General features: G+C 36.8%; 1 long non-coding RNA gene and 1 other non-coding gene across 2 annotated transcripts in view; one reads left to right on the top strand and one right to left on the bottom strand.

Annotated features, from left to right (window-relative positions):
• Positions 1-19,106, top strand: part of LOC113664356 (low-density lipoprotein receptor-related protein 4) — a 150,217-nt gene extending 131,111 nt beyond the window's left edge. The window contains exons 19-24 of the transcript XR_016186642.1: positions 12,046-12,290; positions 13,101-13,253; positions 13,708-13,887; positions 15,383-15,503; positions 15,994-16,170; positions 17,119-19,106. This is a non-coding gene — a transcript (low-density lipoprotein receptor-related protein 4). The remainder of the gene's footprint in view (positions 1-12,045; positions 12,291-13,100; positions 13,254-13,707; positions 13,888-15,382; positions 15,504-15,993; positions 16,171-17,118) is intronic.
• Positions 19,107-19,594: 488 nt separating this feature from the next.
• On the bottom strand, positions 19,595-21,094 carry LOC113664370 (uncharacterized). The gene is made up of 2 exons (XR_003445627.2): positions 20,971-21,094; positions 19,595-20,635 (listed from the first exon to the last, which is right to left on the bottom strand). It is a non-coding gene; the product is annotated as an uncharacterized LOC113664370 (long non-coding RNA).
• Positions 21,095-21,886: the final 792 nt, after the last annotated feature.

Genomic DNA, 21,886 nt, shown 5'->3' on the forward strand with positions numbered 1-21,886 from the left:
TTTTGCTCGAAAATAATGCTCAGCCGGAAAAACAAGATTTATTTTTGAAGAATGGTAACTAAGCTAAGGATGTTCTCGGTGACTCAAGAAAGCGTTACCATGTCCGTGGGTAGAGATAGGAAAATACGGACTGCGCTTTGAACCAATCAGATTGCAAGATTCGTTATCGTGCCCTCTAAGAAAGAAGTAAAGAACCATACTCAAAACTGATTTTCTGTCCAACAGATTGTGATAAGTATTCGTCCTACTTTAATGGTTATTGTGATAACTTGAATTTAAACCAGAACATGACATTTCAAAAATCATATCTTACCTCTCATCTGTCTTTCACTATAGCTCGTCTACGGTTCTGGACGGGATTTAAATTGGCGTAAAGCCTTCTTCCAAACCAAGCAAGAAAATATACCGGCTTCTTAAAACCAATTGGGGGGGATTGGTAGATAACGAATTAAACAAGGAACAAGAAACAAGGATAATTCACAGTGGTATAGGCGTAAATCTCTGTCTTTTGAAATTCAGAAGCTTAGTCGATCGAACCCTATCACTACCAATAACACTACTATTACTACAACTTCTTCCATTAACATTGCCACAGTTACAAACACTATTATTACAATCAATTTAACAAATAGATTCCAAGTTGCCGTGGGTCTGTTCAGTAATAGATCAAAGATGACGTCAAAATGTGGTAAGAACAAAGAGGCGCAGCCGAGTGTGTCACAGATGTTCTAACCACATTTTGACGTCATCTGTGATCTATTACTGAACACTGAACAGACGCACGTCAACTTGGAATCTATTTGTTTTGTATGATAAAGAATTAAAAAAGTTTTGATGATGAAGTCATCTTTAAGTCTGTCCTCTAATAGATCATAAGTGAGAACCAATCAGAATGCGTGCATAACTGAGCTTATTATGTAAAGTTCTATAGACACTACCACTGCCACTTCCATTCCCACCATTACCACCGCTAGCAACACTACCGATACAGCTACTAATACCTCCACTATCAGTTCAACAACTACCGACTACCACTTTTATAGTACCACCAGTACAATCACTATTAACACTATCATCACTACTGCTACACCCAAGAATTTGAATAATTTTGCAGGAAAAAGGCGTTCTTTTGGTGAACGATCGCGAGTGGTACTTCTCAAGGATAATTTGAACTCTGGATAACCCCAGCGAACTTGTTGTTTTGTGGCACTTGTTCAGAAAACCTGAGTCCAAAATTTCATCATTGTTAAAAGTACAGTAATCAGCATTGGCAAAATTCGCATTAAACAAAAAAAAAATGATGAAAATAATAATATTGATATTTATAGTGATGATAATAATAATAATGATAATGATAATAATGATAATGATAATAATAATAATAATGATAGCAATGACAGTGAAAAAATGCAAATAATTATAATAAATTATTTACGTCCATATTTTAGTTTACCTTCTGTTTCATCTGCAACAACTCACTGAAATTGTTCTCGTTCGCGACAGGAAAGGAGGTTAATGGTGCAGATCATCTCTCACCTATTATATACATACTCTTGGCACTCGGGATTTTTATCTTTGGTGTTGGTCTCTTCTTCTTCATTTACTTCTATTATTGTCGGTAAGCGTATAATCATACGTAAGTTCATTATTAGCCTATAACTGATCTAAACAACACATTAAGATAATAACCAAGAAACAAGGAAGAACAATAGTTTTTTTTAATTCCCCTATTTCTTGCGTTAATTATATCTGGCTAAAGAACCAGATAAGTTTTGTTATTTTCCTTCGACCCATCTAGTGAACAAGTTCTGATGGCCGGGAAGGAAAGAACTTAGTTAGAATCAATGTCGCAGTAGTTACTAAGTGTCCGTGATTAATATGTTTGATTGATATGTAAGTTATGTTGAGTAGGTTTATAACATTGGTTGCATGCTGGTCCTTTCACGTGCTATTTTGTCATAATGATATACACTTCCATATACATACAGGCATGTGTAAGTAAGATCAAGGCCGAAAATTTGCCCGTAGTAACTTATGATGGTAAAAGAGAAGTTTAAGTAATTTTTTTGCGTCTTTAAAACTCTCATAAGCCAAGGTGTTCATCATTACTCGATGTATCCACGCTATGTAAGCTTGATTGCATTCTTCATATACTTTCAAATTTTTGTCCATTTTTTATCAACAACGCAAATTTGTGTCATGGAATTAACATAATCCATTTATTAAGTGTCGATGTCACCATTTTTTTTGCGTAAAAATTTAGCTTACTATATGAATAAATCAATTGCGATAGAAAAAAAAAACTTAAAACTCGGTTTTTTCGGGCCCTAGAGTGCTCTTATTTTGTCCTAAAAGTATCCCGTTGACTGGTAGCGAATTAGCGGGTGATAACATAGAAAACTGTGAAAACTCTCAGTTGACATTTACAAATCCCTCACGTCTCTTGTAATTTTTGTATCAATCAGCGTTGAAATACTCTTGAAATAATGTCCGATAGCGATGTCTACCTATCTCCACCAAGAGTTGTAATACATCGTAATCAAGTAGTAAATAAGAAATGGAAGTTGCGAGTACGGTCCAGCCCTTCGAAGGAGAACCGCGTGCATCAAACGAAGATTTCGACAAAGAGTGACAAAGACGGTTTCCCGCCCTCTGGCGGTGTTCAGGTCAAGATTAGAGCAAAACATTCTAGTTGTTGAATGTTTGGTTTGTTGCGTTTGTGTTTTTTTTTCTACAGCGAAATCTATGTTAAGAATGAGTAGCTGTGTTCGATCCTGTCGACACAACATTTTATTCCTGCGCACTAAGTGCGGCGAAGGTTCCCCTTGCTCAGCGCTCCAAAGTTTCGTTGCTGTAGAGTGATTCCCTTAGAAAACCAAGACCTAACTTTTGACGAAAGAATCAGCACAAGGCTTGATGATTTTTCGCCGAGAAGTCATCGAGCAGTTTCACTCCAAGTTGTTCCTTTCTTCAGAGATTGCAAAGGCAGAGGCTATCGTCGTCGAGCCCGTCAAACGGAAAACGAGTGAGTTTATAGTCATCTGCTTCATGTAAATCTCATATAGGGATTTTAACAGAGAAAAGTTTCTTTAGCCTAAGTGCAGCATTGCTATATGACCCGTTTCGCTCAATGGCAAATAACTGACGTCAGTATTGTAAATGAATATATCGTACGCATCGGCTTTCACACAGCACTTGGATTCGCTGCCGTCTAATTAAAAGAATATGTACTGCCACATTTATCAACTCGTGAATTGCGCGCATACGCAAGAGCGAGTTGGAGATATGATGTGGAGAATGGTACTCGCTCGCTCGATTGGTCGATTCCTGTAAACTTTTTTTCGATTTTGGGCATTGAATGCATTTAGTAGTTTTTGGTGAGTAATAAACAAATGAAATGGCGACCTTTGTCGCCAAGAATAGTGGTGGGGTGAAAAAGAAGCCAATGATAATCTTAAAAGAGGTTTTTTTTTCGTTTTAATTTTAACTAGACCCTGTGAGCAGGGTAATGGGATACCTGGATGGAACTGGATCCTTGGAATCAAGTGTAGTAATGCTATGGGTGTCGGACTAGTATACTGAATAGTGAGCTAAAGTTTGGCTAAGGGCATACACCTATTTCAAAACACAGGGTGGGTGCATTACTTGAAACATTGTAAGTGGTCTACATTATTACAAAAGGAAAGAAGAGTATTAACGCGGAAAAGAACGAAAATGTCGAATTACCTCACACACAGATATTTTGAGGTAGATTATGTGTGTTGTGCGAATAAATGTCACCAAAAATAAACAATATTGGTGCCACGGATCCCTGTTACTACAAAATGCAGACAGCAGAATGCAGACCGGATACAAAATATAGACTGCAGACTGCAGAGTGGGTACAAAATGCAGACTGAGAATCTGAAGAGTTTTTACGTCTTGCATATAATAACATGTCATCTTACAGCTTACCGAGCGTCACGCAATCGCTTTTCCGCGATCAGCCTTCACGATTATTTGCACTATTGTGGAAAATTCCTGGCCCATTTCTTGATGAAAATCGATCATAATATAATTTCAAGCCTTCAATGTGGTCTTCTTACTTTGCGCGCGAGTTGGTTGGTGTGATGTCTGTACAAATTTTACCAACGTAATAAAAGTAGATGGCGTGAATAACAGTGATGGTAAAGCAAGCTTAAAACGGCAGAAATCGCCAGAAACTACAACGGATACACAGGGTATGAGTAAGTTTTGATGATTTTACGAGGAAAATGTTCATATTTCGAAATATTTATCGTTGTAAGTCGACCATATTTCGTTCCCTATACTATTGTTCATATTTTCAACGGTTCCTCTCGTAACTTTATATCGAGTCACACATGAATTAATCGTTGGATTTTTCTCGAGGCGTGAGCTTGGGCTGCCTGTGACAAGACAATACTTGACTTAATAACGTTATACGCAAAAAGACACCGGATTTTGGATCGTGTATTTATTAAAAAAGAATTTCCATACAACAACAACGAAAACAAACATAAGATTCACCTTTTGGATCGTGAAATTTATACCATTCGCACTGTTATCGTAGCTACGTTCCCTGGCATCAAGTGAATCCAACATGCCGTCTTTCCTCACTATCAGTTTGCATCCATTAGAATTTTGTTCTCTAGTCTCATGGTAAGAGTGTTGTTCAACAGATTGCATAGAGTATGTGCAGTTTGGTTTCAGATTTCAGATTTTGCTTTTTACAACAAGTGTACGTTTTTTAACTAAGACATTGGCATACTTGGCATACTTGGCATACAAGGCATACAAGGCATTCAAGGCTTTCATGGCTTTCAAGCGTTGGCGACTCAATCCGTTCCAAAATTACCGCTTAATAACATCTTTTAGTGTGGATTGGCCGCGAACAATACGACTTGTGCATGCGTCTGTAAGTATTTTGAGCGTTTGCACCGTGATGCTCCGGGTGATCATAATCCAAACACGTTAAAATACAAAGCGACTGACAAAAGAGTTATATTTTCCATTTTGCGGCGGAGGAAAAAAAAAAAAAGACGACAAAAAAACAATGGCATTTTAACTGGGCCACCACAAGCGGCGCCAGCGACTGGCAAGCGTGCAAGGATTCACACCGAAATAAGAGACCAACCTTCCTTTTTCATAAAATTGTAATTTATAATCCTTGAACTTGAAAACAATGCGAATATTCATTAAAAATATCACTAACTCCGAAGCGCTCGAAGTTTACAGGTGTTCAAAAGCTTTTTCTGTTATGGCGTGAGATTGGGGACAAAATCGATCATTACATTTCGTATCGTGTGTTTTTCCTGTGTGAAGCAAGAAAAGGTGCCGGCGACTAACGAAATTAAAGGTTAACACGAAAATCAAACAACACCTAAACAAATAATTTTGGCTACCGATTTTCAGTGAATTTTTAAAGAACAATTTTCTTTTAAGTTTCAAGACAATTTGAAGATTCAAAATAAATAGTACGTACTAAAATGCGAAAGTTATACACCATAAAATTGATAAATAGGCCTGAAATGAAATTCTATCTTGTTCTCGATTATACGTTGCCTAGCACGTGACCAAAATCTACCCAGGCGGAAATCCAAAGTGACGGTGGCAGTTTGGGCATAGTTATATCACTCAAAACTCGCTCTCGTTTGTCTCATTTGATAAAGAGGGAAACATTAATGTTTTCATTAAGACAGTATTTCCTTGATTTTCCAATATTTACATGATAGACAGTAAATTTCACTTTTCACCCACATTTACTTCCAACCATTTCAGTTGAACCAGAAACAAAAATGATATTGTTTGAACACATGACATCATCCACCCTTGTCAAATGTAATAGCATGATCATTTCAATTGTAATGCCTTCTTATCCCAACGTTACTTTGTTTCTATTTTACATTAGCGAACACTGAACTACTGCTCGTACTCTAAATATGACAATCAACCACAAAATTCCCTAAACCAGATAACATAAAATATAATCCAAAAATCATGTAAGTCATCTCTCAATTCACGAGTTTGCTCACAGAGCACTTTGTTCTCGTTCCTGTACTGCTATCACAATGACATTGCTATTGTTGCTACTTTTAATTTCTTGAGGGCGTAGGGAAATGATGCTTCGTGGATGGAAATTTGGAAACTTAAGTTAGGAGAATAGAAGGCCCCTTCGAGCTTGTGTTTATGCTAGTATCCGCTAAAGGTTTCGCACTGTTCACATAACAGGATATCGGTCAGAATAGAAGAGGGCTTGAACTTTATCACATATTGTGTATTTCTGTCGTTAAAATACGATAGAAACTACAATTGGAAAGATTTTCATACGATAAGAAAAATGTAAATGTAGTCATGTGGAAAGACAAGACTGAGAACGAGTACATCTCAAGCGCGTGAAATAAACAGCGATAAGGAACTCACCATTCTTCGCTTGCGAAATGTCAGCCGAAAAGAATGTTGAACAATCGTGCACGGCGTGGGAACAGGTCCCGTAATCAGCATTCTTTTTAGCTGAATTCATTGGTTATCTTCCCCTGATTTGACCTGTGGTATGTGTTGGAAACAGCCGTCTTTGAAACCGTTACGGAGCATAAGGCCCATGACATTGAGGAGGTAAATCACCTCGATGTAGACGATCGAAACGCGTCCATTTTGGCTATACAGCTACATCCTTTGGAAAGGAATGTATAGAAATACCCGGTATATGTGTAAAATTTTTGAGGCTAACATCATTTGGTGCTCTGGCCACGCAATACGTTCGTCCCTTCTTCTAAATTTCTCCTCTTTCCACCATGATTGCACACGTGCTTCATAGTTTTTTTTTGCGTCACAGCTTTGTAATGTAATCGTTTTGGCCGCGCCCTTACTGGGGACACTTTTTGGCCGCCAAATCGTACTTCAGTGCACAAAAAAAAAATGGTCAGAGAGAAATCGCAAGGCGCTAAGGTCGGTTATTGCTTATTTTAAATACAGCTATCAACCATGCCGAAAATGTAAAAAAGTATTTTGTTTCATAGACACATCAAGAGTGGATGAATACCCTGGGTGTTCCTCATTATCCTCAGGAACCAAAAGTGTTTTTTTTCTAACCTGGCACAATTAAATCTCTTCTCAGAATGCGTCGCATGCAAAGGAATGCTATTTCAGAAGACTTTTCACTTCGCACGCTCTATCACATGGAGGTATGGACTTATCCTGAAAGGGTGTTTATCTATATTCTTCTCGTAACTCCTAATTGATCTTGCCGACTACCATGTTACATTGGTAAATGGCAGCTATCGTCACGTGCGACATCTTGAGGGCCATGATCCAGAACATGCAATCTACTTCAACCATGATTTTTCACTTGTGGAGGTAATACTGTATGTACTTGCCACAATCTGATTTGATGAAGCCAGTGAGATAGGTTACAGTTTTCGTCAAAAAAAAAGAAAGAAAACGAAGAAGAAAGGACGAAACACAAAATCGAACCAAATCTGACGTAGCCTTCAGCTCAGCTTTTTCCTGGAAAGTTACAATCACCGCTCACTTTCTTCAACCTTATCAGCCAAACCGTAACCAATGAAAGGTCGATCTACTTTTAACATATATATATATATATTTTCTCTAATTATAAACCTCCTACCTTATATTTGCCCTTCCAGTTATAAGCCTATATCTGTTTTTAGTCAAAACCACTTGTCTACCTAAAGACATCACTGGCCTGGACTCTATATCTAGTTTTCAGCGTAGTAAACTTCCTTTTCAGCCGAGCCTTTAGTTTGTTGCCCCTTGAATGTAGTTTTCCCTCCATCTTTTTGAGGGAATGGTGAAGTTTGGTAAATATCTATATATCTTTAACTTTATTGCAGGTTTAATGAGCTGTCATTATTAGCGAGAATTTTAATTTCTGTGAAATGCATTATGTAATTTTGCACTATGTCAATTCTAATTATTATTATTATTAATTCTAATAAAAGTTGGAGAGTCTTAATTAACCTTGCAAAGCTACAGCGGTCGAGTTCCAAGCCTGAAACTTTTATTTTTCTTTTCCTTCAAAAATAATCATCAAATACGTTACTCGTACTTAATTTCGCATTATTCGTGATTATAAAATAACCGCGAAATTAAAGACTCGGAAATGAAAATCCTCACGGAATTTGAGCACGCGGAATTTTTCTACCCATCTATAAAACTGAAATTAAAAAAGAAAATGATTAACATGTAATAAGAGCAACACACACGACGTATATCGACATGTACGCAAATTGTCAACTAGTTCTACTGGTAAGTTTCTTTTTGTATCTCGATCAATGTATCTTGTGTAATGTTGATGTTAATCATCTTCACATGAATCGCAAATTCATACAAATTCCTGATATCTATCATGCAGTCCTCAAAATTTCCATTAACTTGTTTCTTGTAGTTCTTATTCACAACCTTCAAGTAACGTTCTAACTCTTATTTCAGTTTATCTTTGAATTTTAAAAAGTTCGGACATTTTGAAAATTAAAATGAAGTTGACAACGCTTGAATCGCAAAAGTCAATGTCCTATTTTTATATTTGTAATGAAATCGGGAAAATAAATCCCCGCGAAATACTATCTCGCCAAAATCACGAAATCAAGTACCCGAAGATTAAGCACGAATAAGGTATATTAAACTGTCATGTTAGTCTAAAACGGTTTTTCTTTATTATATCGATATCCCTTTTGAATATTGAAATTGTTCAGCTCAGTATTCATGAACATGATTTTCTGGTATTCGAACGAATTCGCAACTTTAATTTGCTCTCTCCATTTTAGGGGTTGGCCAAGCCGTTAAATGCTTGTAAGCGGTTCAATATCCCAGCTGGATGCTCAACTTCCTCAGCTCTGAAAAAAAGTTACAGGGGCAACTTAGATAAAAGATCAAAAACCTCTCAAGGTATCTTTGTTATTGTCATCGTAGCTTTAACTACTACCATGAGAAACTCTGGTTCAATCTACAAATTAACACCTCCTTCTGTTGTTTGTTTTGTCCAATGAGGATTTTGTTATACACTTTAAATTCAGCTTTGTTTTTTGTTTAAATCAGAACTGTAGATGACAGGAGAACTTTCCAAACATGTTTTTAAAAAATGTCGTTTATTTTCGTAAATTCGTGACATATCTGCTGATACCCAGACCTTTTGGCGATGTTGTGTGAAGAAAAACGGTGAATCACTCGGTCAATGTTCTTTTCTTTTGCAGACCTACGGCGAATATAATTTATTCGTTTAAATGATATGAGAGCAAAATTTTGTTGATGGTAGAGTCATCTAAGCATCTGTCTTCCAATTGATCATAGGGAAAATCCAATCGAAATGCGTCTATAATTTAGCTTATCATGTAACAATCTGTTACTTTCATTACTGCCTACCGGTGTAAACAAATTAAACATTAATTATCTCCAAATTTTCTCTTTGTTGTAGATTCGAAGCTACTTAGCAGCTTGCTGGGTAATCGGCCATTTTCAACGAAAGTATGTGACCGTCTGGACACAGAAACGAAGAGGTATGGAGATGTTTGTTCACATTATGGTGTTGACAGATATGAAATGGCTGTAAATTTTACAAAACATGGTGAAAGAACACCAAGAGCCCTATTAGAATACTTGGCAGTCCATCAACCAAAGCTAACAGTTGCCGAGTTTGCGAGTTTTTTAAAAAAAATTGAACAGAGAAATGACTTTGTCGGGAATCTAAAGGAATATGGTTACCAGTAAGAAACGTTTTAAAGAATGTTATTTTGAAGTAACTTTTAAATGATTTAAAAGTGTGTATAATCCTTGAAGAGGAAAGCTGGATAACTCATGCACGGTCATCCCAAAAAAAATATCCACAGTATAGTAAATTCAGTAGTAGTAAACAATCAAATGCAAAAAGGAAAAAAAAAAAAAAAGAACCCAAAATGAATTGTGATTTTTGGCATGACTTACACGATCTTAAGCTTGTAGTGAAATTAATTTTAAAGAGGCCAAGAACATACCTAGATTCAAGAAAACATGATGACACTGTTAACCATTATCAACTGAAAAGTTTTGTCCAGTACACTATTTACCATCAGTGCTGTTAGACCACTGCAACTTCTTTTTGGCCTTACATAAGTTGCAACGAGAACGAAAGGACATCATGAGAATTTTAAGTTAATAGGCTTTGATTGACGAAGATCATAGGTGCACCGTTTACAACCAGTGCCGTTATACCACTGTTTGATGGTAAGCAATTCTTGTAATAAATAGTGCTCCACAAAATTCTTCATGGGAATACCTCGACTGGGATATATCTCCATTATAAACCTCAAGAATACCCACTCGGCGCTTTCATAGATTGCATATGCCTAACAGCTTATTGATTTGACTTGTGGTATGTGTACGTAACAGCCGTCTTCGGAGCTGGTACGCATACATACCCTGGGTACCGGTGTTCCTCTGCAACCAAAACCGTTTTTTTTTTTCTAACCCTGCACAATTAAATTTCTTTACAGTGCTTCTAGACCAATCCCGAAAAGAATTGCTACTTCTGAAGACTCTGCATTTGGCACGCTTCATGATGTAAAGGTATGGACTTATCCTAAAAGGCCGTTCATCTATATTCTACTCGTAACTCCTAATTGATCCTCTGACCATCACGTTATACTAGGGAATGGCAGTTATCGTTTCAAGCGTCATCATGTATGGCTGAAGTGCAGGTGAAAAGCTACCCTAGGAAATAAGATAAAAAAAAAAGAAACCAAAACAACCGGTGTGTCTTAAGACTTTTACTTCAACTTTAATTAAGGATGTTTCAAAGAGGCTGAAATGTTAGATTAGCAACCTTTTAAAGTCAATTTCAAAATAATCGAGCATTTGTTTGAAACCATAGGAAGTGTAGTAAAATTTAATGTTGATGTTGGTTTTTTTTTCTTTCTCAATAGGGTGCTTTGAGTTACCTCATATAATTTTTGGGAAACATATCTGTTTGGCTCAAAACATTGATTGACTAGATTTTTTTGCTATTAAAGGTCACGGATGAGGCAAATCTTCGGAAAAATAAAGTAGGTCTAAATGACAGCAACGAAAGTGCCTTTTTACCCGAAGGCTCTGAAGTAGAAGAGAAATTCAACAATTCCGGCGGCGAGTCGAGTGCTGCTCATGACTCTGACGTGAAAATATGTATTGGAAAAGGCTTTGAAGTGAAAGACAAATTCAATAGCTCCGGCGGTGAGCTGAATGCCGCTTATGACTCTGAGTTGAGTGCCGCTGTTGACTCTGACGTGAAAATATCTATTGGAAACTACTTTGAAGTGAAAAACGAATTCAACAGTTCCGGCGGTGAACTGAGTGCCGCTCTTGACTCTGACGTGAAAATATGTATTGGAAACGGTGCAATACCGACTGGAGTCAGCCAGGAAGTCTTCTACCGCGTGGTCTACGACACAACAGAGCTGTTGCGGAATATCCCCGTTGGACCTGATGAAACACTCATTTCCCCTGTGATTGAATGCGGACCACACGATATCAGACTTTTAAAACCCTTGAAGATTATAATTCCACATTGCCTCTATATGGGTAAAGCTAAAAAGGAATGGATAACTGTCTACCGAACCGACCCAGGTAATCGAAAAATCCCTGGGTTAAGTATTTTCAGCTGAATTCAAAGAAAATACATCTAAGATTTAACATCTTGAGGACTTACACTTTTGTAAGCCTTACATGTTCGGAGTTTGTTCAGGGTATGGACTTACAAAGAAGATGAGAACTCTCGCTACCCATCGCTGTGGCCCGGTTTCTATTATCCAACCTGGCGTCATGTGTGCTTGAGTGTTTTTACTGTTTCTCACCACGCTCACAGATGTTTTCTCTGTGTATCTGATTTTCCTTCTTTCGCAAAAACCGAGAAACAAATTTCAAATCCTGTGGGTACCTCGTGGATTTCCACAGCAGAGTAATCCCACTTACTCGTATTACCTACATATTTTTTTATCCTCTTCTCTTTTGGGAAGGTAGGACTAATGTTCATTATGCTGTTACTGTACTGATGATTTTGTCATAAACTTTTGATTAAAGGTCCCATCAGGTGGGAGAAAATCCCTAACGAATCAAAGAAAAATGATATGTCAAGGGCGTGGTTTACAGCAAAAGAGGACTCCATTCATATCAAAACCATGACGTTCTGTTTCTGGTGCGTATATTGTCGTCGTGGGGCACCAAGAAAGAAAAGAGCCACAGTGTTTGCTAGTAAACCGAATCCTAGACGTGATCTCATTTTTTTCAGATTCTACATTTACAGTGACAACAAGGATTCTATCAGGGTAAGTAATTGTTTAAGAAGGAGTTTATTTTGGTTTGAACGCAAGGCATCCACCAAATGCAACCGACTGTGTCAATCTGTTGTTTTTAACAGAAGTGTTCTTTCCAATATTTTACCCACATACAGTGTATGATACAAGTGAGTCATTTCAATCCACTGATAACTGGCTTTAGCTTCCGCTACTAACGATTTAATATCACATAATATCATGATCATTGGTTTATCCATGAGATAAGTAATGTACAGGGCATTACTATGGTACATATCTATTATGGTTGCGTTATTCATCTTGAATACAAATCCGCACATATGATTGGTTATCTTTTAGCATGAGGTACATATTCCTCCTCTCTGATTAGCTGTGCGCCATATTTGCTTCCCTTCATTCATGTATATTATTCCCATGCTTATGTGCTTGACCATTATATCACTGACGAGTAATTTTGCGACTTGGCTCTGACGCTCTACGGTTAGATGAAAGCACGAGTATGTACATAGTAGTCTATTGGCCTTTTATTGCTGAAGCTTAACCTACTTTCATGGAAATTAAGCGACAAGGAGTGTTGTTACTTCTGTTGTGCGGATACGACTCAATTGTAGGCATCTACCCAAAAATTTGTAAATGTGCCGGTGTTGTAATGTGCTGTCACCCAGTCATATTCCTTTATTTGGTAAGTGAGCTGCATTTGTCTAACAAAATACTAAAAATAAGGTCTCGTCTGAAATTCAAAGAATAAAATTCATTCATCTGGTCACTCTTGTTATTGCACGATGTACCACCTAGCTGATCCATATACTTTGCCTTTACAAGCGAGTAAAGACGCAAGATAGAGAGCAGTTTCCTGATTCATGGAAAGGAATGGAGAAACCCTTCAAAATATACAACAACAGCAAAAAGATAACTGTGAAACTTATGGTGGATCCTGAGAAGGGCTGGGAATTAGACGAGACACCCGGTGAGCAGGTAAGGAAAACAACATGGGGTTGGGCTCAGTAATGTGTCACAATGAAACATTTTTACCCCTGATGACCTGAACTGAGGTTTAATAGGCCCTTTGTGGTTGGTCGACAATCCTCCACTCAATACACATTGTAATAAACAGAAATCTAGTAATTGATGTTTAATAAGTTACTTGAAAGTCCCTCCCTCTCTCCCCAAACAACACCAGCACCAGGCAACATTGGGATGGAGGGAGATAGTAAGAAGTAGAGTGTGCCAAAACTTTTGCCACTCACTATAGTTACTTTGCATAATGCTAAGAAACTCCTGAGTTGTAGATTATATGGCCTTTTGGTAACCTCTGAAAGTAGCTGTCTAAACAATGCACTTTAACGAACCTCTTATTTTTGTGCATTTTTATTAAAAGCGTGCTACTCCAATTGATGCAATATAGTACTCAATCCGTCATCTGTTGTAGGTGTACATCTGCGATGATTCCCACGGCGGTAGATTTCGTCATAAAGATGCATGTACTTTTGCAGTAAAACCAGTGAAAGGTCGAGAAGTGGAGGAATTCTCTTGTAATATAACGTTCCAGCAAGAGGGCCATGATACAGAACATGCAATCTACTTGAACCCTGGCTTTTCTCTTGTGGAGGTAATACTGCATGTAGCTAACACGATCTGATTTCGCCTAAAGCCAATGAGATAGGTTACAGTTTTCTTTGAAAAAAAAAGGGAAGAAAGAGAAACGAACAAAAAAGGACAGAAAACAAAATAAAACCAAATCTAATGTAACTTTCAGTTCAACTTTTTTCTATAAAGTTACAATCACCACTCACTTTCTTCGACCTTATCAGTTTAGCCGGGCCAATGAAGGTCGATCTACTTGTAAAATATATATTTTGATAATAATATTAATAAGCCTACACCTCATATTTTCCCTTCCAGTTATAAACCTATTTGTGTTTAGTCAGAACCACTGGTCTGCCTCGAGACATCACTGGCCTGGACTCTATATTTAGTTTTCAGCGTAATCTAAAATGAAACCTTCTTTTCAGCCGAGCTTTTGATTTGTTGGCCCATCAATGTAGTCTTTTTTACACATTTTAACGGGAAAAATGAAGTTTTGTAAATATGTTTCTTTAACTTTATTGTAGGTTTCATCAGCTGTCATTTTCTGCGAAATGCATTATGTATTTTGCGCTATGTAAATTCTAATTATTATTATTTATAATTCTAAGTATTATTATTATTATTATTACCAACTTAACTTTAAATTTTTTTAATAAGCTTGCCCGGTTTAATTGACATCGACAGAATAACCACAAAATCTAGTGAAGATAATAAATATCATAAAGGCGGAAAGCCATGATTAACCTTGCAGAGTACAGCTATCGAGTTCCAAGCCTAAAACTTTTATTTTCCATTAAAAGTAATTATCAAATACCTTATTCGTACTTAATCTCGCGGGTACATAATTTCGTGTCATTCGTAATTATAAAAATATCGCGAAATTGAAGACTCAGGAATAAAAATGCTCGCGGGATTTAAACAGGCAGAAAATGATTAACATGTAATAAGAGCAACATACACGACATATATCGACATATACGAAAATTGTCAACTAGTTTTACCGGTAAGTTCCACTGTGTATCTCGTGAAATGCATATTATGTAATGTATCTTATGTAATGTTAATCGCAAAAATCTATACTAATTCCTGATATCTATCATGCAGTCTTCGAAATTGCCATTAACTTACTTCTAGTAGTTCTCATTCACAACTTTCAATTAAAGTTCCAACACTTATTCCGGTTTATCTTGGAATTTCAGAAAGTTCAGACATTTTGAAATTGAAATGAAGTTGAAAACGCCAGAATCGCGAAATTCAATGTCCTATTTTTATATTTTCCTGTTGAAATCGAGAAAATAAATCCCCGCGAAATACTGTCTCGCCAAAATCGCGACGTTAAGCACCCGCAGATTAAGTAAGAATAAGGTATAACAAACATTCATGTTAGTCTAAAAAGGTATTTCTTTGTTCTACCGGTAACCCTTTTGAATATTGAAATGGTGTAATTCAGTATTCATGACCATGATTTTCCGGTATCCGAGCGATTTTGCAACTTTCAATTGCTCTCTCCATTTTAGAAGTTGGTCGAGCCCGCAAATGCTTGTACGCATTTCAACAGCGCAGCTGGATGCTCGACTTCCTCAGCCCCAGCGGAAAGTGACAGACGCAGCTCAGACGAACAACCAAAAACTCCTCCAGGTATCTTCGTGATCGTCATCGTAGCTATAGTTTCATAAGAAACTTTAGTTAAATCTACAAATTAACACCTCCTACGAATAAGCTTGTCTTTGTCTTATTGCCGGAGTAGTCGGGCTTTTCTCTCAAGAACTTGCTTCAATCTTTTAAACTCTCTGTTAAGAATAATAAATTTTTTGTGCTCTTTCTCCTTCGTTGGTTTTTTTTTTCTTTTTTTTTTTGCATTCTCCTTCAAACTCTGAATGGAACGTTATTACTTTCTTTTCACTTGTCCGCAATTTAATTTTTTTGCGCTTTCACGACTTCCCTGTCAATCAAGTTCATTTTAACATTTTGCACTCAATTTCAATTTCCTGCACAGTTTGGTATTGATTCACATGTTCTTTGCTAGTAAGCATGCCGAAATGTTTGCATATATAAAATAAATAGAGGAATTACAGTTTGATATTTGCAAATTGATAAACCTGATTCCATTTGCGAATTTTTTTTTTAGGTTTGAATAAATCACGGTCGGTTAATTTTCCACGTCAAAAATATACAGAAAGTGGCGGTCTTGAGGCGACCTCACATACTGTAAGAGGCAGCAAAAGCGCATCTGGATGCTCGAAGTCCTTAACACAAGAAGAAAGTGACAGGGGCAACTTAAACGAACAATCAAAAACTCCTCAAGGTATCTTCGTCATCGTCATCGCAGCTATAGCTACTATCACGAGAAACTGTAGTTAAAATTACAAATTAACACCTCTTACGAATAAGCTTCGGCCCACTCCCCACCTCAACCAAAGTTTTAACCAGTGTCCCGCCTCGCCCCCCTCCCATCTCCAGTTTCCACGAACGAGTCCTGAGCGGAAAAAAATGTATTGTTGAGTTAAATTCATTTAACTTCCGTACATAATCAAGACAAAATTCCCCTTACAATGTTAATACAAAATCAACCAGATTAGTGATGAATGAAGAAAAATATAACGTATAGGATTATTAGTTAATGTAATTCATAATTCTCAACTGTAATATCATCATAATTTTATGGAAGACAGTTAGGAAAGTTTCCAATTAGATCGTGGGAGTAAAAGGGTTAAACCATTGTGCTCCGCTCACCTATTAGAAGACGCTCTTTACGGGCAGATGCCTCGAATTGGGAAATATTCATTCAGCACCTTCCCTATTTTTGGTGTGAGCACACCCCATCCTGAAATATGCGCTCCAGTCGTTTATAAAACCATTGACACTTATTCAAACACTATCATATATAATGTTAGAGAGGGTTTTTGAAATACAGTCCCTAATCAACAAACATATTACGTTTTGCTGTGGCCGGTCTGTTTAGTCATAGATCACATATGAAGTCAAAATGAGGCAAAGACAATTAAAAAGATACACGGGGCACAGCCGAGTGTCTCGCTGATGTTGTTACCATATTCTGTGATCTTTTCTTGGGCAGACCTACCGCAAAGTATAATTTATTTGTTCACACGGTGAGACAGAAAAATCCTGTTGATGGTAGCGTCTTCTAAGCATCTGTCTTCCAATAGATCCTAAGGAACAAGCAATCAAAATGCGTCAATAATTTAGCTTATCGTGTAACATGAATTATCTCCATATTCTCTCTTTGTTGCAGATTCGAAGCTCCTCAGCAGCTTGCTGGATAATAGGTCATTTTTAAAGAAAGTATGTAACCGTTTGGACATAGAAATGAAGAACCATGGAGACTATCGCGATGTTTGTTCACATTATGGTATTGACAGACATGTAGTGGCCGCAGATTTTGCAAAACATGATGCCGGACCATCAATAGCCCTATTAGAATACTTGGAAGTCAGACATCCACAGCTAACAGTTGATGAGTTTGCAAGTGTGTTGAAAAAAGTTACACAGAGAAATGACGTTGTCGAGAGTTTAGAGGAATATGATAACGAGTAAAAACCATTTTAAAAGAGAGTCATTTTGAAGTAATTTAGAAGTGTGTATAATCCTTGTAAAGAAAAGCTGGATAACTTGTGTACAGTCATTCCAAAAAATATAAAAATCCACAGCATAGTCAATTTAATAAAAGTAAACAATGACATGCAAAAAGAAAAAAAAACTCAAACAAAATGAGTTGTGATTTTTGGCTTTAATTACACATTCTTCAGCTTGTAATGAAATTAATTTTAAAGAGGCTAAGGGAAAATACCTAAATTCAAGAAAACATGATGAAAGTGATCACCATTATCAACTGACAAATATTGTCCAGTACAATGTTTACCATCAATACTGTTAGACCACTGTATCAACTTTTTGGCCTGAAAAACGATGCAACAGGAACGAAGGGACATAATGACAATTTTGTGTAAATAGGCTTTGAATAATGAAGATCAGAAGTACACTGTTTACCACCAGTGCTTTTAGACCACTGTTTGATGGTGAGAAAATCTTGTAGTAAATAGTGCTATACAATATTCCTCAAGGGTATACCTCGCCTGGGATATACCTCCATTATAAACCTCAAGAGTACCCGCACGGCGCTTTCATAGATTGCATATGCCTAACAGCTTTCAATTTTGCATACAAATTGCAACTAGAATGAGGGAACACAATAACAACTTTATGTAAATACGCTTTGAAAAACGTAGATTATGGTACAGTATTTTGTTTGTAGCGTAGTTAAGTTTAGTGAGTGGCATGACCACAAATATTGTGAGGTAATAAGGTTTGAATTTTGCAATAGTTCTGAAAAGTAGTAAAGTATTTACAACCGTTTTTTTTTTTAATGTGTTTGTTTTGAATAAGCGCCTAGACAGGTAAAGGAGGGCATCCTGCATTGTACATGGAAGTTATCTGAGTGTAATTTAATAGAGTTATGCAACTAAATAAATGGCTTAGTCTATGTATGTTTTTTTAAAAACCAAGTTAGTTCTATATTCTTTTCTAACTCTCTTGTTACACTGATTGAATCAGTTTTCAAATGGTCATTTTGCACCGGACAAAATGTTATTGTAGGAATTTTAGTTTTAAGCATGGTTTATTGTCACTGTTATAGCACAGAGCATTTCCTTTGCAAACGTTTAGGATAGTGGCTATGTTCATATGATTATGATAGTCTTGCCACAGGCAGACCAAACTCATGTGATATACCATCGTTTCCCGGCATCCTTTGGCCAGTTTTTTGCGCGTTTGAATACGAATATAAGAATGGTCCACAGATAAAGAGAATTCATAACAATAAATTAGAGAGCTTTTGATGTCATCGTGCTAAAATTGTTAAGGTTATTAAGATCATCACCCACATCAGTCAGAGATTGAGATAGAGTATTCAGCACCAAGGTATATCATGCAGTTGGTCAGTCCTAGATCTGATGGTTAATTCTCCCCCCTAACTGCTTCACAATTTCTTCTAAATGGTAATGAGAATTTACTTTTAGATCAAGATTATAACTTGATAAGTTAAAATTTTCTCATTACCTGTTTGCAGAATAATGTGTTGATATTATAAGGAGAAGTTCCATGTTAATCACTTGTGGGAGTTAAAGGGTTAATTCAAACAGATGTTCTTAAGTATTAGCTTCTTTTATATCATTAGAATGAAATGTTTCTTTGGTTTGTGATTAAAATAAATTCTGACCTTTTCTGATGTTGAACACATATGCAAAACAGTTTGAAATATATTAAGGGGGTAAGGTTCTGATGAAACTGTGGTACTGCATCGGTGGAAGAGTATAACAGGGTAATTTAGTATTACCAACCGAGTTGATAACATAGTTTGGCCACTGTAAAGAGTTTCAAAGCTGATGTTTCAGGCATTCACCTTTTGTCAGAGTTTGAAATATATGTTTGATGAGCCACAATAGGGATTGTTTTCCTCGTTTTTTTCATGTCGCTGACTCTTCACCTTTTCCAACCAGTCCTCTCCTCTTTCTTAACAAAGCACAGAACAGAACAAGCTGACTGTTTGTAAATGTTTGTACATTTAAACTTTAAGGCCACAAACCTGAAAGGTCATTTATCTCCATTCAACTACAGAAAAAGAAACGGCTATTATTATGGTACGTCAGGTTGGAGTTTGCCTTCCCAATGCAGAGTTGTAAACATCAACACAAACGAAATGTTACTCTGGGTTATCCTGCAGTTCTGTCACATTTATTTTACCTCCCTGTCACAGATACTTTCTATGCTATAGTCAATAAGTTTAGTTTGCAGCTCATGTGTATACAGTGCTCTGCATGCATTAATTCATGAAGTAAATTTTTGTCAAAAAATTTCACAGCCATAAGTTGCAAATGATCAACAATTAAAACTGGTGTAATCTTCTAATCAGGTAAAGCTACATTTCATTTGAAGGAACTTTGCAGCAATACTATCATAACCACCAGTGTAAATGTTGATCAGCAGCAAAGGTGCACAACAAGGCAGATAGGAAAGCTGACAGTTAAAAAAATCATTAGGTCAATGCTACTATCTGAGTAACTACACACCTACCCCTCTCCTACTAAAAAAAAATACCAAGTTTGTCATCACTTGATTATTGTTGGGTTAGGGGAGGAGTAAGTACAAAATTGCTCAGATACTGACACTGACCCGGAAAAAAGGAAAAAAAGCAAGATGGAACATAAAGATGGTATCTCAGTAATTGAGCCACTCAATACACATCTTCGCCTCTTCAAATGGCCTAACCCAATATTAACCCAATTTTATCACTTGACTGTTTTTGAGTTAGGGAAGGCTTGAGAAAGTGCACTGTTCCACAAATACTAACATTGATCCAAAATCATTATCAAGAAGGCAGATAAATCAGCTGAAGGCTTCTATCACTTCTTACAATGGCCTTCAGGGCTTGACTTTAGCTTTAAAGTTCTGCTAATGAAGCATTGCATTAGAAAAAAAAACAAAAGAAGTCCTCTGTGTTATGTGTCGTGATTAAAATGCTCTCTATGTCGTGACTTCTTCTCCATTAACACGTCTGACAACACTTCCATTAGCATTTTCGGTAGAATCCTTCCACTGGTGAGCAGATGTTTCCGTTTCACTACTTACAGCCGCTGAAGAGAATTTTAACGATCTTGGTTCCGAACTTGATTCCTCCGTAGCTTCTTGTGACTGGGCTTTATCGCTAGACTTGGAAAACACGGCTGAAATTTTCCTGGCCACATAGCGCCCAGCTGTAACGAAATAGGGAAAAGCTGACTAGAGGTTGAAGTATTTTACGAGTAACGATCGGATTCGATTTGTCTTGCATGGAATCATTAACTCATTTAATGACTTTTGTGACTGTTTTCGCCTAGTTTTTTTCATATATCTCGATAATACTGCTGTGAAATTGTTACTGTCATGATGCCATAAAACTTATCCTTCACAAAAATACGGAAAGCTTGATTACGCAACGAAGTCATCGTTTGAATCCGAATTATATATCTTCGTATATCAAAGTAACTTCCCCCCCAAATAAACTTATCTGGGTTAAAATGACTTGAATAAACTCTTATGAACATCTCACCGTTAATAATTAGTCACACCATCCTTCAGAAGAGTAGCTTTTAACAAGAAATTCCGCACAAATACTGTTCGTCTGCTTTGTTTGATAATTTAGAGAATTTTGTTGTCATGCCTTGGTAACCACTCTATTTTAGACTGAGAACCTCAACGATGCGCGGTCACCCACGGACGTTATGGAGCCTTGGACGAGTTTCTTTCTCAGAGGAAACAGAGCCCGAAATTGCGGAAATAAACGCTCACAGCAAAACGTTTTAGGCTCCATGTTATATGTGCAATACAAAGAATGGGTTTTGTCCGTTAACTCGTTATGGCACGCAAACTTACAGATGCGAACAGTGGTCGGTTGAAACAAACAATCACATTACCTAAAGACAAGTATGCTGCATCGGAGTGGGTATTACAATATATTTTGGCTTAATCAACTAATTTTATAATGTAAATTGGCTACCGTCAAGAATTTCTTAGTCTGACGTTTTTTAACGTTAGCCCTTCGTCAGTGCGAAATGAAGAGGGGCGAACGCTCGAAATGTTAGCTTTAAGAAACTCTTTACGGTGGCCAATCTACATTATCGACTCAGCTGATAAAACCAAATTAAATTATGTTGCGAAGTAGGAAACGTTTGAGACTCGACACTTTGATCCAAAGATAGTTATTTTTTTTTTCCTCTTTCGTTGTTTTCTTGTTTAAGTTTCTTTTCTTTTCTTTCTTTTTTTTTCTTTTTGCTTTAATTAGTCTTTTTTGGTCTCACTTCGATAAAAAGATATTGTACCTAAATAAAACCACTGACGCAAAATCGATAGACTGTTTGTCTTAGTCAACTATCGATAACGGGCAAAAATAAGCATCCCTAAGATAAACAAATAAACAAAACAAACAATCAAACAAACTACAAAACAAACCAGATATGAGACGGATA

This window comes from Pocillopora damicornis, chromosome 5, assembly GCF_964200805.1.
Source record: "Pocillopora damicornis chromosome 5, jaPocDami1.2, whole genome shotgun sequence".
Taxonomy (NCBI): Eukaryota; Metazoa; Cnidaria; class Anthozoa; order Scleractinia; family Pocilloporidae; genus Pocillopora; species Pocillopora damicornis.